Genomic DNA, 14,593 nt, shown 5'->3' on the forward strand with positions numbered 1-14,593 from the left:
CTTTAGACAGGACACGATCACTTCCCTCATGTCTTTCTTCTTCCTTTCACTGGAGCTCCTGCATTACTCCTGTAACTTAGCCAACACATCATCATGCCCACCTTCACTCTTGTATTAATCTTCTCAATTAGATTTGGCTAGACTGGCTTTCATCTATAAGTATATTCTGTAAACCTATAGCCTGGACTTAGTCAAAGTCCCTCATTTTCCCCAGCCCTTGCCTCCTGTAGCATTGAGATTTCAGTAACATGAGCCTCTCCTACTCACTCCTCTCCACCAGCAGGACTGAGTCCATGCCCTTCAAATTCCATGATCAGACAACTTGCTCCAAAGCTCAATACTAAGCCAGGTGCTGGTGGTTCAAGCCTATAATCCTAGCTATTCAAGAGGCTGAGATTTGAGAACTGCAGTTCAAAGCCAGCCTGGGCAAGAGACCGTGAAACTCTCATCTCTAACCCTCCCACAAAAAACTGAAAGTGGCCCTCGCTATGGTGCTAGCCTTGAACAACATTTTTATGGGGCTTGAACTCAGGGCCTAGGACATGTTAAACCACAATCCCCTTGTACAACAACAACAACAACAAAAAGTTCAGTTACTGCCACCCCCTCCATACTATCATGTCCTGCGAATATAGTCCATCTTTAAATCCAGCATATCAGTGCCAACTCTCATATCTGAAACATCTATACCTGTGAGGCCAAAGCCAAAGCTACAAAAATATTGACCTCACCATGAGTCCTCAGAAGCACTGCTAGCCCCAGGGTTCGGCACTGTAAGAGTGTTCCCAGGCTCCAAGCTGCTTCCACCAGGTCCTGACCATCTAATTGGTTTCCTGCCAACAAACATGTGGCCATAGTTTTCACACCAGGCCCTACCCAGGGGACTTTAGAAGCCCAAATATAATGAGGCTCAACTTTTGGCCCCAAACTGATTCAGTTGTTATTTTCTGCTGGCTCCAACAATTCACTGACTTCCAGGGATGACACGGATCAAAATGCATCATACCCACAAATTGACATGTTGAAACGGAAACTCTTATGCGAGATCATTTGAAGATGAGTAAAAAAGAAATTATAGCCAGGCGTGGTGGCTCATGCCTGTAATCCTACATACTCAGGAGACTGAGATCTGTGGATCACAGTTCAAAGCCAGCTCTAGGGAAGAAAGTCCATGAGACTTATCTCCAATTATCACCAAAAAGGTGGAAAGTGGAACTGTGACTCAAGTGGTAGAGTACTGTCTTGGAGTAAAAAGAAGCTCAAGAGCAGTACCCAGTCCCCTCACTCAAGCCCCAGAACCAGCCAAAGAAGAAGAGAAAGAAAGAGGAGAAGGAAGAAGAGGAAGAAGAGGAGGAGGACGAAGGGGAGGAAATATATTTTATTTTATTTATTTTTTTATTTTCTTTTTGCATTTTTTATTGTAATTAGTAAAAATAATTAGTAATTAGTAATTAGTAAAAATAATTGAGATTGGTTATTCATGGATGCTATAAAATTTGCACTGTTTCACAGTTTGACAATCACCTATTTTGTAAGTCCTGCCCTTTCATCAACAAAAGTTCTTAATCTTCCCTACCAAATCACAACTGCTTATTATCAGAGAACTGGTATCTGACTTTGATCCCATAAGATCAGTTAGAGCCTTGATGGCACTTGTAGGATCTAGGACACCCACTTTGAATGCTTTTGGCCTTGGAGCTGTCCCTGAGTTATTTATCTTTATGTTTTTTTTTTCTTCATGGCTATTGCTCTACCACTTGAACTACAGTTCCAATTCCTTGGGCACCATGGAATAAAATGGGAATAAGATCATAGGTATCATGATCATGGGTTTTTACAACAGCTACTTCCTCACCAGAACCAGTGTGGTTCTGGGCAACATTACTGAAAGCTTAGCTTCAGACCTTTGATCTGCACCTTTTCAATGAGCCCATAAGTTTCCTAAAATCAGAGCAAAAGCTTCCCACTGTGTACAACTCAGAATCTTAACTGAGAGTGATTGGGGGCTGACCTTCATTTCTCCAGCGCTTATTGCAATGAAGAAGAGGCATTTACCTGATTCCCAGGACTTCTACTGCTTCTGTGGCCTCCTCTTGGCCATCTCAGATGGAAAGAATCCAGCCCTCTTGCCAATGTCACCATCCTACCTGGAAAGTGGCAGAGTTTTATGCTGAGAATGCTGAGAATCCTAGGAAGTTTTTGTTAATTCCTTTCCTGGGCTCTGTGTGTGTGTGTGTGTGTGTGTGTGTGTGTGTGTGTGTGTGTGTGTGTGTCCCTACTAGACCTGAATTCAGGGCCTGGGCTGTGTTTATGAGCTTTTTCATTCAAGGTTTAATCATGCTACATAGAATGGTGCATAATTTAAAACCTATGCATTCTTTAACTCTGAGATTTTTCATTTACAGCTTTTGGAGGATAGCTGACTTTGGATAAATGGAATACTGTTCTGCAATGAACTCCTGTGGGATCTTTTGCAATTTAATGGCTTCTCTTGTTCCATCCTCATACAGTAAATTAAGGCCACCAAATCTGGGAGGCAAGACAAACCTTGGCCACAACGTTCTGAGTGAGCCTTAATGTTTAAAATGGACCACTTTGGGTGCCTGAATTTTCTAGTTGGCTGTTGTCTCTTTAATTCTTATTTTATATCTAGCTTGTTAATAGAATATTTATTGATTGGAGGAAAAAAAGACTGTGATCACATTTCTTTTCAGAACCTTTTAATTTCTTAGGTAGACAGCCTAATAGTTCTTTACCTGAAGACTCTGGCCAAATTTTTGCCATTTGGAAAGGTGCCATAAGTAAAAACAATAAGTCAGTATGCAAAGTAGGGGAAACCAAGCATTCCTGCAAGTAATTTCTTTAAAAAATGTTTCCAATTTATCTATAATTTTGTAGCCCATTAGATTTTTTTACTTATGTTAGACTCCCGACTCAGCGGGATGTCTTCCAGATGGAGCCCCTTTCCCAAGGAACAGCGAGTCCACGCAGTCGGATGCAATCAGCAAGAGGTTTATTTGGGGACACGGGTGCGCCCGGGGGCAACAAGATCTCCTAGGAGACTTGCGCGCCTAGGCTGGGGAGAGGGGGATATTTATGGGTGGCTGAAGCAGGTTACAGAAGCAGAAGCATAGTTACAGGGTAATGATTGATTATGATCACATTAGGTAAGACTCAGCTAGGGGTTTATTGTATTTTCCACTTGGTTAAACAGGCAGTTGACTGCATGTCTTGTTTCTGGCCATATTTTATTGTTTTATTCCTGGAATTTCCCCCTCTTATTCAGGTTCATAAGGTATACAGTTTCACTGACTCGAACCAACTCAAACTGCACATCCTGTTGGCTGTTTTTCAGCCCATTGTATAAACTGCAGCTACTTGCACTATTCTAAAGGCCATTCTTTTAAGACTTTGGATTATGTTTGTGTTGTGAAAGTACTTTTGAGTGGTTGCTATTGGTTACTATTACATTATGGGGAGATTTTATATTTCTCACATCCCCCATTTTCTTCTGGTTGAATGGAATCTTTCATTCAATGAGAGTGGTCTCTCTTTCCTTAAGTTGCTGATACTGTTGAGTGAGCACTAAGGCTTGTACCACAGTTAATCGATCTTTTACAAATTGGACTAGTCTATTTAAGATACAGGGACCCAAAGTGAGAATTAGAATGAGTATAATGAGTGGTCCTGCTATAGTGGATAACAGAGTTGCAAACCAGGGGGATTGATTAAACCAGTTTTCAAACCATCCTTGCTGAGAGCGGAACTCTTTCTCTCTTTCTGTCAGCCGCTCCCTAAGTTTGCCCATGGTTTCCCGGACAATTCCTGTCTGGTCTGCGTAAAAACAGCATTCCTCTTATTCAAAGCAGCACACAAATCACCATCCTTTAAGAAAAGTACTTCAGACAAGGATGTTAGAGATTTTTACAACCAAGAAAGTCTTATCTTTAAAGGATTTGGAGTGCATTGCAGTTTCCATTCTGGTGTCTGATCGGCAGTAGAAGATATTTGTAGCCATATTGTCCAGGTTTAATTTCTGTAAAGTCAATTTCCCAATGAACACCTGGGAGGTGTCCTCTCACTCTAGTTCCAAGTCCAATTTTAGTCTGTCCTGCATTTACCCTAGCACACGCTGGGCACTGGGCAGCCACTTGTTGTAAAGCCTCTTCCTTTCCCAAGAAGTGGCCAAAGTTTTCCTGCCGCTCTATGAGAGTTTTCATTTTAAAAGTCCACTTTTTGGGCCAAACTGTTTTTCCATCAAAAGTCCATTGTCCTTGTTTGGAGTCATAGGCCGCCCCCATTTTCTTAAGACACTCAATGTCCTCTGGGGTGTATGGGAGTGGAGGAAGGTTACAGAGGGACTTCTCTGTCATTGGGAGGACTCGCACTTGTGGAGTTCTCTTACCCTGGAGTGCAGCTTCCCGGGCCGCTTTGTCTGCTAGGCGGTTACCTCTGGCCTCCATTGATTCCCCCTTTTGGTGGCCCAGGCAATGTATAATGCTCAGTCTTTTTGGTAAAAATATTGCAGCCAACAGGGCTACAATTTCTGCCTTATTTTTAATGTCTTTTCCCTTTGAGGTCAATCTCTTACCTTCTGCCATTTGGAGGGCCTCGGTTAGGGCAATAAGTTCCGCTTTCTGGGCCGATGTTCCAGGGGGCAGCCCTCCAGCCCAAATTACCTCAGTCTCAGTGGTAACAGCTGCCTCTGCCTTCCGCTTTCCATTTTCCAGAAGGCTACTGCCATCCGTGAACCAGGTGAGCTCAGCATCCTGAAGGGGGTGGTCTGTCAAATCAGGTCGGGTCCCATCACCAAGAGTTTAGTTCCAGTCCTCTCAGTAAACAATTGTAAGGTGGTGGTTGAATCCGGCAGCACAGCAGCTCCAATGGAATGTCACACCTCCTGCTGGGTCACCTGCAAAATTTCTAAAGAAGCTTAACCTAAGGCCTGACTCTGGTGAATTCTCCCAATGCTTTTCTAGTTGCTTTACCCGAGCACACTCATTTTTGCAGGCTGGCACCCGTTGGTTTTTAAGACAGTATAGGATTGAGAATCCAAAGTAATACCAGGGTGGCAACTTTTAGTAACCAGATTGAACAAGGCTTAGCACTCTCTAGACAGGCACAGAAGACTCGAAACAGTAGCCGTTCCCCACAAGTGCAGTCTCCACTCTTGCACATTTGTTACTACTATTTTTTCCATGCCTCTAACTTATGCTGTCTTAATTTTTAAGAAACAACTTTTTGGTCCCTTTATCTAAAGAGGACTGATGGGCGACGATCCATCTTCTATAACTTCTTCAGGCTGACTCAGGGGCGTTGTCTCTATACCTAGCCAGGGACCCTGAAAACTTAGCCAATTTTACCAAGAGGCTGTCAAGATTACATATATTCTACTCCAAATTGGAGGTCATGTAAAGCATTTAACAACTGCACAAACTTTTTTTTTTGGCTACAACAGTGTAGCTTACTTAGCACCTATTTGCAAAGACATTTTCCTTATTTTCTGGGGAACTTAATCCCTGCACTCTATGCTTCAGTTGCCAGATCTAAACATATAATAGGGACACAAGCGTCACATCCACCCTGAATTTGTGGCTGGTGTCAAATCAAACTTCACTCAGTTAGGATTTTAAACCATCCTCTATCACAGATGATTGACAAGTTCCTGCCCAGGTATGGAAGGCATGGGCATTAGTAAGGCACGCTTACAAACTATTCTATGACCTCCCGGCTCTGATTAATTTTGAATGGCCAAGCACAAATGACTCTAGGATCTGACACCACCTCTGCCATCCAAGCTGTGGCTTACTGCATCTGGATGCTTCATTGTCCCAGTAATGTCTCTCCACACAGGAATAAATGTCCCATTGGCATTTCACTTTGTTGGTTGCTGGACTTGAACTCAGGGTCTGGGTGCTGTCTCTCAGCTCTCCAGCTCAAGGCTAACACCCTGCCACTTCGAGCTCCAAAGAAACTCTCAATAGCACTCTGACAGATTAGACACCACAGTCTCACAGGGACTTTGCCTTGCCCGGGCTGGCTCAAAACTGCGGCTTTCAGATCAGTGAGTCCTACAAAGGCCACTTTACTCCAATTAGAAGCAACAAGGTGGTCAACTCAGAAATAGTCTCTAAGCATGACCTTACCTGGAACTTGGTGAGGGCCAAATTTACATCTGAATGAGGATCTGCTGTCCTTCTCCATGGACCTGCTGCAGATTGCTATAGAGTAACTTGCAAGAATAAGCTGAAATAGCAATTAAGCAACCGTTTTGGTAGTCCTAATTTTTCTTGTTTAAACAAACATTTAGGATAATTTCAATTTCAAACTTTGTTCAGAAACCCATTTCCAATGTTCTTTAAAATTTTACTGATATTTGCTTAAACAATTAACACTTTAGCCTTTATGTGCATTTGAAAAATCTTTAAGGGCCCAAGGAACTCCCTTTGTTTCCAGGTTTCAAAACTCCAGCAACAGTTTAAACTCAAATAAGTTTTTCCTCAATGCAAGAACTGTAAACATCATCAGTGCACCAAAAGTCTAAATCTGGACTTAGTTTCCTTCTTTTTCTAGAATACATCCAATTGCAATGCAGTAGCATGATCCCAAATTATACAGAGATAAATTTTTAAATATTTATTCCTTTTAAAATATTAATTATATTACCCAGATTTTACCATCAGATTTTCAATGTCAGTCTGCAAAGAAAAAGAGCAAAGATGTGGATCTCAGTTCACCTGACCAAGTTAAGTGAACAGTCTTCACTCCAGCTTACCCAAGGCTGCACCTTTGCCAGTCCACCTCTCACCCCCCAAGATGGTCACATAGGACTATTCTAAGTTTTCCCATCCTTTCTCTTAGCATTCGATTACCTAGACAGTTTTGATAGGTAAGGTCTCTGAAATAAATAAATTTACATTTTAATTCCTAATATTTATCTCCAAATTTTAATTTAAGGAAATAGATTCTAAATTCCCTAATACCTCTGGGTTAAACAGGATACAATGTTTACAATGTAAACAGCTCTATGCATTTCAATATCAAATTATTAATGCAAATTTCATTTAGAAAATACTTTTTCTACTTTAGAAAAATACTTTTTACCAGTTTCTCTTTAAAGCAATGCAATAACCCTTTGAGACATTGTAAAACATTTTAACCTAATAATTTTTCTTGAAGTTTAGACTTAGATTTACCCAATTGCCTTTTTGTTTCAAGTATACAGCATGCAGATAATTTAACCTTGAACATGTTCATTCACTCATTCACACATTCATACTCAAAGATCTTAAAGCGCGCAAAATTAATATCGCCCGTTCATTTTCCGGAAGTTTGTGTCAAGAGAGCTTTGCCAATTTTACTCTTGCAGGTGAGAACCAGGTTCAAAACAAAACTTTTTACAAGGCAACTTGGCAGTGATTTATTTTTCTAGGGCTTGTTACAACTGCCCAGAATACACACACAAAGATTGCAAGGATCCATATTTAAGATTGGTACCAATTTTGAAAACAAAACCAGACAACAAAAAAACACCTCATAAAACAAGACAGAAGCAGAGACCTTTAAGTACCCCAAATTTTGATGGCATACATGGCAGCAGTCACAGACTGTCCCATATTAATAGTCAGTCCCCAGTCCCATCACCATAAACACAACAATTAAACAGAAACAAAGGGCAACACACTTCAGAAAGTCATCCATCTGTCTTTGCGGACTTCCACTGACAGATTGCTGGCCACGGTCCGCACATCCTTCCAGGGCTGTAAAGTTAAACTTAAAGGGGTTGTCACAGTCTGTCCCATGTTAGTAGTCAGTTTCAGTCCCGTCACAATTAGCACAAGAAACAAAAATACACAACAGACAAAAAAACTTCCCAATACGGCTTCTTTCCAAAACCGAAAGTAAACTGGTGTTTGGAAGAAACCCAGACGTTTCCCTTATCAGCTGGACTGAAGAGTCCTCAGACTGAGGCGAAGCCCCAAAAGGGGAAACCAGACGGGTCAGAAATCTGACCCCAGATGCCCCAGGGACGTCTCCCAGGGGCTGCGGTTGGGAGTACGAGCTCGTCAGCTCCTCCACGGGTCCGCCAGATACAGACGGCCGAATCACAGATTCCAGAAATACAGATTGACACGGCCGAGCCACAGATTCCAGAAATACTCTTAACATAGGACAAGACATACAAAAGACAACATGCCAGAAATACTCTTACTCTTAACATAGGACAAGACATACAAAAGACAACAGAAATTTGCTGGCCAGCTTACCTCCCGGAGGTGGGTCGGTGGTCCCTGGGTAGGGGTCTCCTATCTCGCTGGGGCCTCCAAATGTTAGACTCCCGACTCAGCGGGATGTCTTCCAGACGGAGCCCCTTTCCCAAGGAACAGCGAGTCCACGCAGTCGGATGCAATCAGCAAGAGGTTTATTTGGGGACACGGGCGCGCCCGGGGGCAACAAGATCTCCTAGGAGACTTGCGCGCCTAGGCTGGGGAGAGGGGGATATTTATGGGTGGCTGAAGCAGGTTACAGAAGCAGAAGCATAGTTACAGGGTAATGATTGATTATGATCACATTAGGTAAGACTCAGCTAGGGGTTTATTGTATTTTCCACTTGGTTAAACAGGCAGTTGACTGCATGTCTTGTTTCTGGCCATATTTTATTGTTTTATTCCTGGAATTTCCCCCTCTTATTCAGGTTCATAAGGTATACAGTTTCACTGACTCGAACCAACTCAAACTGCACATCCTGTTGGCTGTTTTTCAGCCCATTGTATAAACTGCAGCTACTTGCACTATTCTAAAGGCCATTCTTTTAAGACTTTGGATTATGTTTGTGTTGTGAAAGTACTTTTGAGTGGTTGCTATTGGTTACTATTACATTATGGGGAGATTTTATATTTCTCACACTTATTATGTCAGTTTTTACATTTAATGGTCTAAAGGGAAATTATCCTTTCCACTGGATTTTTTTTGGTGGCATTATTTAACAAGTGTGTAGGTTATTCACTTAAAACTTAAAAAAAAATCTGGTATATAGATGTCTTTTTTTCCTTTCTTCTTTCTAATTTTATTGATTTATGTCTTTTGTCTTTTGCCTTGATTAGTTCAACAGGTATTTGTCTCTTGAATTCCTCTTCCCAGAGAACCAGGTTTTGTTTTGTATTTTAATGTTCCCTGTTTTGTTTGTCTGTGTTTACATTGTTTTCTGTTGTTTTACCTTTTTTCTTTAGATTTAAAGTGAGATATCTATCTTTTTTGCTTTCATAATTTTATATTCTAGAGCCATCTAATATTTTGTCAGTACTGGGGCTTGCACTCAGGGCCTGGGAACTGTCCTTGTGCTTTATCAAGGTGAGCGCTCTATCACTTAAGCCACAGCACCACTTGCAGCTTCTTCTGTGTATGTAATACCAAGGAATTGAACCCAGGGCTTCATGCATACTAAGCAAGCACTCTACCCCTAGGCCACACTCCCAGTGCCCATCTAATGTTTCAACTAAACAAAACATATCTGCTATGCTAGCATACCCTAGAGTAATTATGTTAAACTATCTTGTAACTTTATTATTTACCTGAGTCTGATTTTTATTATTATCACAAAATAGCCACAGATTTTTTTCTTTTTGGTAAATAGAATTTTAACTGTTCAGAGAAGTTACACTTTTGGGTTCCTCCTCTAAGGGTATCCTTTGTGAGTACTAGAGTCCTGTATAGTTTATCATGTTCAGTTATATTTTAGATCTGGTTTCTACATATAAGAAAAAAACATAAATAATTTGACCCTCTAAGCTTAACATACCTCACTTAGTATGGTTTATTCTAGGTCCATCTATTTCCCTGCAAATGAAATAATCTTACTATTTTTAATAGATGAATAAAATTCCATTGTCTGTATGTGCATATATGTATATATATACATACATACATACATACATACATACATACATACATACATACATACATATATTTAGAGAGAGAGAAGGAGAGAGATCGTATTTTATTTATCCATTCATCTGTTGATGGGCATCTGGGCTGTTTCCATAATTTGGCTACTGTGAATAGTGTGGCAAGGGTAATGAGTGTTTTTTTTGTCTTTACCATAGCCTTACTTGTTATGTTCTGGGTAGGTGGCCAGGAGTGGTATAGCCATGTCATAATTGGAGATAAGAGTCTCATGTTCTTTAGTGCCATGGTGGCTTTGAACCTTGCTCCTCAGATCTCAGGCTCCTGAGTAGCTGGGATTATAGGCATGAGCCAAGATGCCTGGCTTTGATGTTTAGTTTTTGTGAGGAAACTCCAATCCAAATTTAATTCCCACTAAAATAATTTATTCAGCTGTGTTGAAAGCCCAAAAGCATGGTACAGCTGGTGAGCAGCTATCTTGCTGCATTACAACATGTTGAGGGTATCCTATGATGTACATTTGCTCAGGTCTCTCTTTTTTTAAAGAGACACTGATGACATCATAGGATCCCTATTCTCATGTCCTACTCCAAATCTAATCATCTCCAAATACACTTCACATATGAACTAGGGGATTCATTTTCTAAAATTTAAATTTTGAGGGGGGACAATTTAAACATTAACACTTTGGGGCATTCTTTTCTTCACACACATAATATAGTGAAGCATGAAAGTGAAAAATGTAGATTTCTCATAACACTGGGTGTGTTAGAATCCCAATTTATATGTTAACTCACATGTGATGTCATGAAGACTGGATAAAGTACCCTGGGGAAAGATTTTGTTTATATCACTCTAAATGTGTTTGCAGAAAAGTTGTTTGTAGAAAAGTTCCTTGGGGAAGTATTCTAACATGGTGGAATATTGGTGGAGTAGTGGTTTAACCATTGGATATTTGGGTGTTGTAAATCTTTCAGCAAGGGGATATGAGATGAAGCTGATACATACTTTGTGCTGTGCTGCATAGTCCTTGGTCTTGGCTGTGGTGGTTATGTTTTGTGTTTGCTCTAATGTCTTCCTTTATAAAGCATGACCTTCCCTATCTATGAATTTCTTCTCTCTAGACATGGTATAAACTGTCTTATATCTTCCTGGATATTTTCCCTTTCTTCTATTCTCTTTTGGTTGTTGGGTGTGCCATGTTTTTAATGGTGTAGTACAAACATTCTTATTTTAACCATTAAGATTATCATTTTAAGACACTGAGAAAAGTTTTCATGCAACAACTTAGTTGAAATTTGGTAATATTAAGTTCTCTTTGCATATGAGAAGTTCTTTTTAACTCTTCCTTTTTATTCTTTATTAATGTAGCCTGTGACTTAAGTTGTTGAATATTTTCTTGGATGATGTATTTTCTTTCGAGATTAGTCTAGTTATAGTTATTAACAAAACCCCTTGTTCTCTGCTCATTCTCATTTTGAGTTTGTTCTCTGTTAGTTTCTTTTGTTTATTTGTCATCACTAAGTAGTTGTACAAAGTGTTTACAATTCCATAAGTCATGAGTATAATTCCTTTTGGTAAAAATCACTCCCCCTACCCTCAAATTACATAGTTCACATTTTTACATAATGTATATCAAATATAATGACTGCATTTTTTAATATTTCCTCCATTTGTGTGCTCATCCTTTCCCTTCCCGTCCATAAAACATGTTTCTTCTTCCTGATACTCACTCTGATAAAGAGTACTTCAGTTGTTCAGAGGAGTTGCACCTTTGGATCTCTCACAGAAATATATGTTTCTGTAGTCAGTTTGCTTCTGTGCAAATGCACAAAACCCTGTATATGTTATCATGCATGAGATACTTCCAATGTAAGTCCTTTGAACAACTTAACTTAAGTCTATCAAAACGTTTATCAGGAAGCTGGAATTTGAGTTTTGGGGGATGAGGTCAAGGGAAAGGGTGAGCCAAATGCAGAGGGGGCATAGCAGATATAGTCATAATATTTAATGTATGGAACTAGGAAAATTAAGAGGATGCATGGAGTTGAGAGAGATGGGTAAGAATGATGAAAGGAATGATACCGATCAAGGTGCATTGTACTCATACAATGACCTGCTGAATTGAAACCCCTTTGTAAAACTACTTAAAGATAATTAAAACAAATAAAAGAGCGTATTAGCCTTTGGACAGAAGTTCTAAGTAAATAAGATGTCCTTCCCAGAGTCAAGATGGCGGCCAAGGTGGCGAAGCCGCAGCAGCAGCGGCGAAGGCGGCAGCGGTGAAGGCGGCAGCGGCTGGACTGAGCGCCCGACTCGTTGCTCCAAGCAAGGGCTTGTACAGGGCCTCGCGCCGGGGCCGCGCCCTGTTCCTCAGCCCGTAGCGGGAGGGGGCGCCGGCTCCCACGTCCTGCCAGCTCTGGGTGGTTTCCTAGAAACATGATTGATTGTTGGACTTGATCTCACAACCCAGTGAGGATTACTTAACTGATAATGTCAAGTTCAGGATTTCCTCCCAACCAAGGAGCATTCAGTACAGAACAAAGTCGTTATCCTCCCCATTCTGTCCAGTACTCCTTTCCTCGTACCTGTCACCAGCAGGAATTTGCGGTTCCTGACTATCGTTCTTCTCATCTTGAAGTTAGTCAGGCATCACAGCTCTTACAACAACAGCAACAGCAGCAGCTTCGAAGGCGACCTTCCTTGCTTTCAGAATTTCACCCAGGTTCTGACAGGCCCCAAGAAAGGAGAACTGGATATGAACAGTTTCACACAGGCCCATCCCCAGTGGATCACGAGTCATTGGAATCCAAGCGACCACGTCTGGAGCAGGTTTCTGAGTCCCATTTTCAGCGTGTTAGTGCTGCTGTTTTACCTTTAGTGCACACACTGCCAGAGGGGTTGAGGTCTTCTGCAGATGCTAAGAAGGATTCAGCTTTTGGAGGCAAACATGATGCTCCCTCTTCTCCAATTGCTGGGCAACCATGTGCAGATGATCAAAATGCTTCTCCTTCAAAGCTTTCAAAGGAAGAGTTAATACAGAGTATGGATCATGTTGATCGAGAAATTGCAAAAGTAGAACAGCAGATCCTTAAACTGAAAAAAAAAACCAACAGCTTGAAGAAGAAGCAGCTAAACCTCCTGAGCCTGAGAAGCCTGTATCCCCTCCTCCAGTGGAGCAGAAACATCACAGTATTGTCCAAATGATTTATGATGAGAATCAGAAAAAAGCAGAAGAAGCTCATAAAATTTTTGAAGGCCTTGGCCCTAAAGTTGAATTGCCACTGTATAACCAGCCATCAGACACCAAGGTGTATCATGAGAACATCAAGACTGGAGTACCTGCAAGGCGCATGATGAAGTAAGATAATGAAGCTTTTTCATTTAAGACTAGTGATGACACCGTCCCCCACCAAGCCACATCTGCCATTGCAAAGTAGAAGTGCCACGGATCATTTTATCATTATTCAAAATCCTATTCTAGCGAAATCCCTTCCATGACTCTTTCTAATGACGGTATTTGTAGATCCTTCTGCCATTTAATGTCCTGGTGCCCTGGAAGGCTCAGGCACCTCATGTCGGTGAGGAGGCTGCTCCAGAATGTAGTTTGCTCAGCCTTACTCATCCTAGTACCAGGCCTTTATGGATGCAGATCTTGGAATAAGAAAATAAGTGAAAAGAAAACTTAATTTCTTGATCTGATTGAAGAGAGGAACCTAGATAGATATCTTTTTTTTTTAAGTATCGTACTTTAAGAGCATTTTCATTGAATTATTCTTACTTGGTGACAAATGTGATATTTCTGCTACACGTTTTATTAAATATAACTGATTACTAATGAGCACATTGCTATATATATTCTAAGAGTGTGTGCAATAGTTAACTACTTTGCAGAACTGGTGGCAAATATAATTTGCATGGTAGTGTGCATGAAAATAATTGAATTTGGAATTTAAACTTTTGTTAAGTAGTTATGAACGTCACATATGAAGATTTTTTTCTGTGAGATACTACTCTGGTCTCAGGAATCATTAGGAGTAGAGTAGGCTAAAACTTGTAAAATGTCTTGTTTTAGAATTGTTTTAATTGTTTAAACCTTTTTTTAACAGATAAAATTTAGTTCTTTCAATGACTTTTTTCCCATAAAGTTTTGGTTATGTTTATGTTTTTGTCTTCTTATAAGTTGAAGAGCAGCTCTGTCCTTGATTTATTTCATGTTATCCACATTATCTATTTGGTGCTTGTCACACTGTCCTCAGAGTGGTAACCAAGTATTGGATTCATTTAAATTCTTTGAAAGCATTTAAAATTACACAGTTCAGCAATACTGAAAAGTAAATAAATGGACCAAGTCTCATGAGGCAAGCTGGCAACTTCCTTTAAAGTATAAATGCAAGCCGGGCATGGTGGCTCATGCCTGCAATCCTAGCTACTCAGGTGGCTGAGATCTGAGGATTGTGGATCAAAGCCAGCCAGGGCACAAAAGATAGAGACTCTTATCTCCAATTAACTTCTAAAAAAACTGGAAGTGGTGGTGTGGCTCAAGGAGTAGGGTGGTAGCCTTGAGCTGAAAAACTCAGAGACAGTGCCCAGGCCCAGGCAGAGTTCACGCCCCATGACTGACCCCCCCCCAAAAAAAATTACACTTGGCTGTTATTTGCTCTAATTGGAATTAGGGAAAATTGAATGT

At 40.6% G+C, this 14,593-nt stretch overlaps 1 pseudogene; it reads left to right on the forward strand.

Moving 5' to 3' along the window:
* The first annotated feature begins 12,325 nt into the window (after window positions 1-12,325).
* LOC150039380 (nuclear receptor corepressor 1 pseudogene) lies at window positions 12,326-13,362 on the forward strand (annotated as a pseudogene).
* Window positions 13,363-14,593: the final 1,231 nt, after the last annotated feature.

This window comes from Megascapheus bottae, unplaced genomic scaffold, assembly GCF_031878675.1.
Source record: "Megascapheus bottae isolate mThoBot1 unplaced genomic scaffold, mThoBot2.hap1 HAP1_SCAFFOLD_40, whole genome shotgun sequence".
NCBI classification, from domain to species: domain Eukaryota; kingdom Metazoa; phylum Chordata; class Mammalia; order Rodentia; family Geomyidae; genus Megascapheus; species Megascapheus bottae.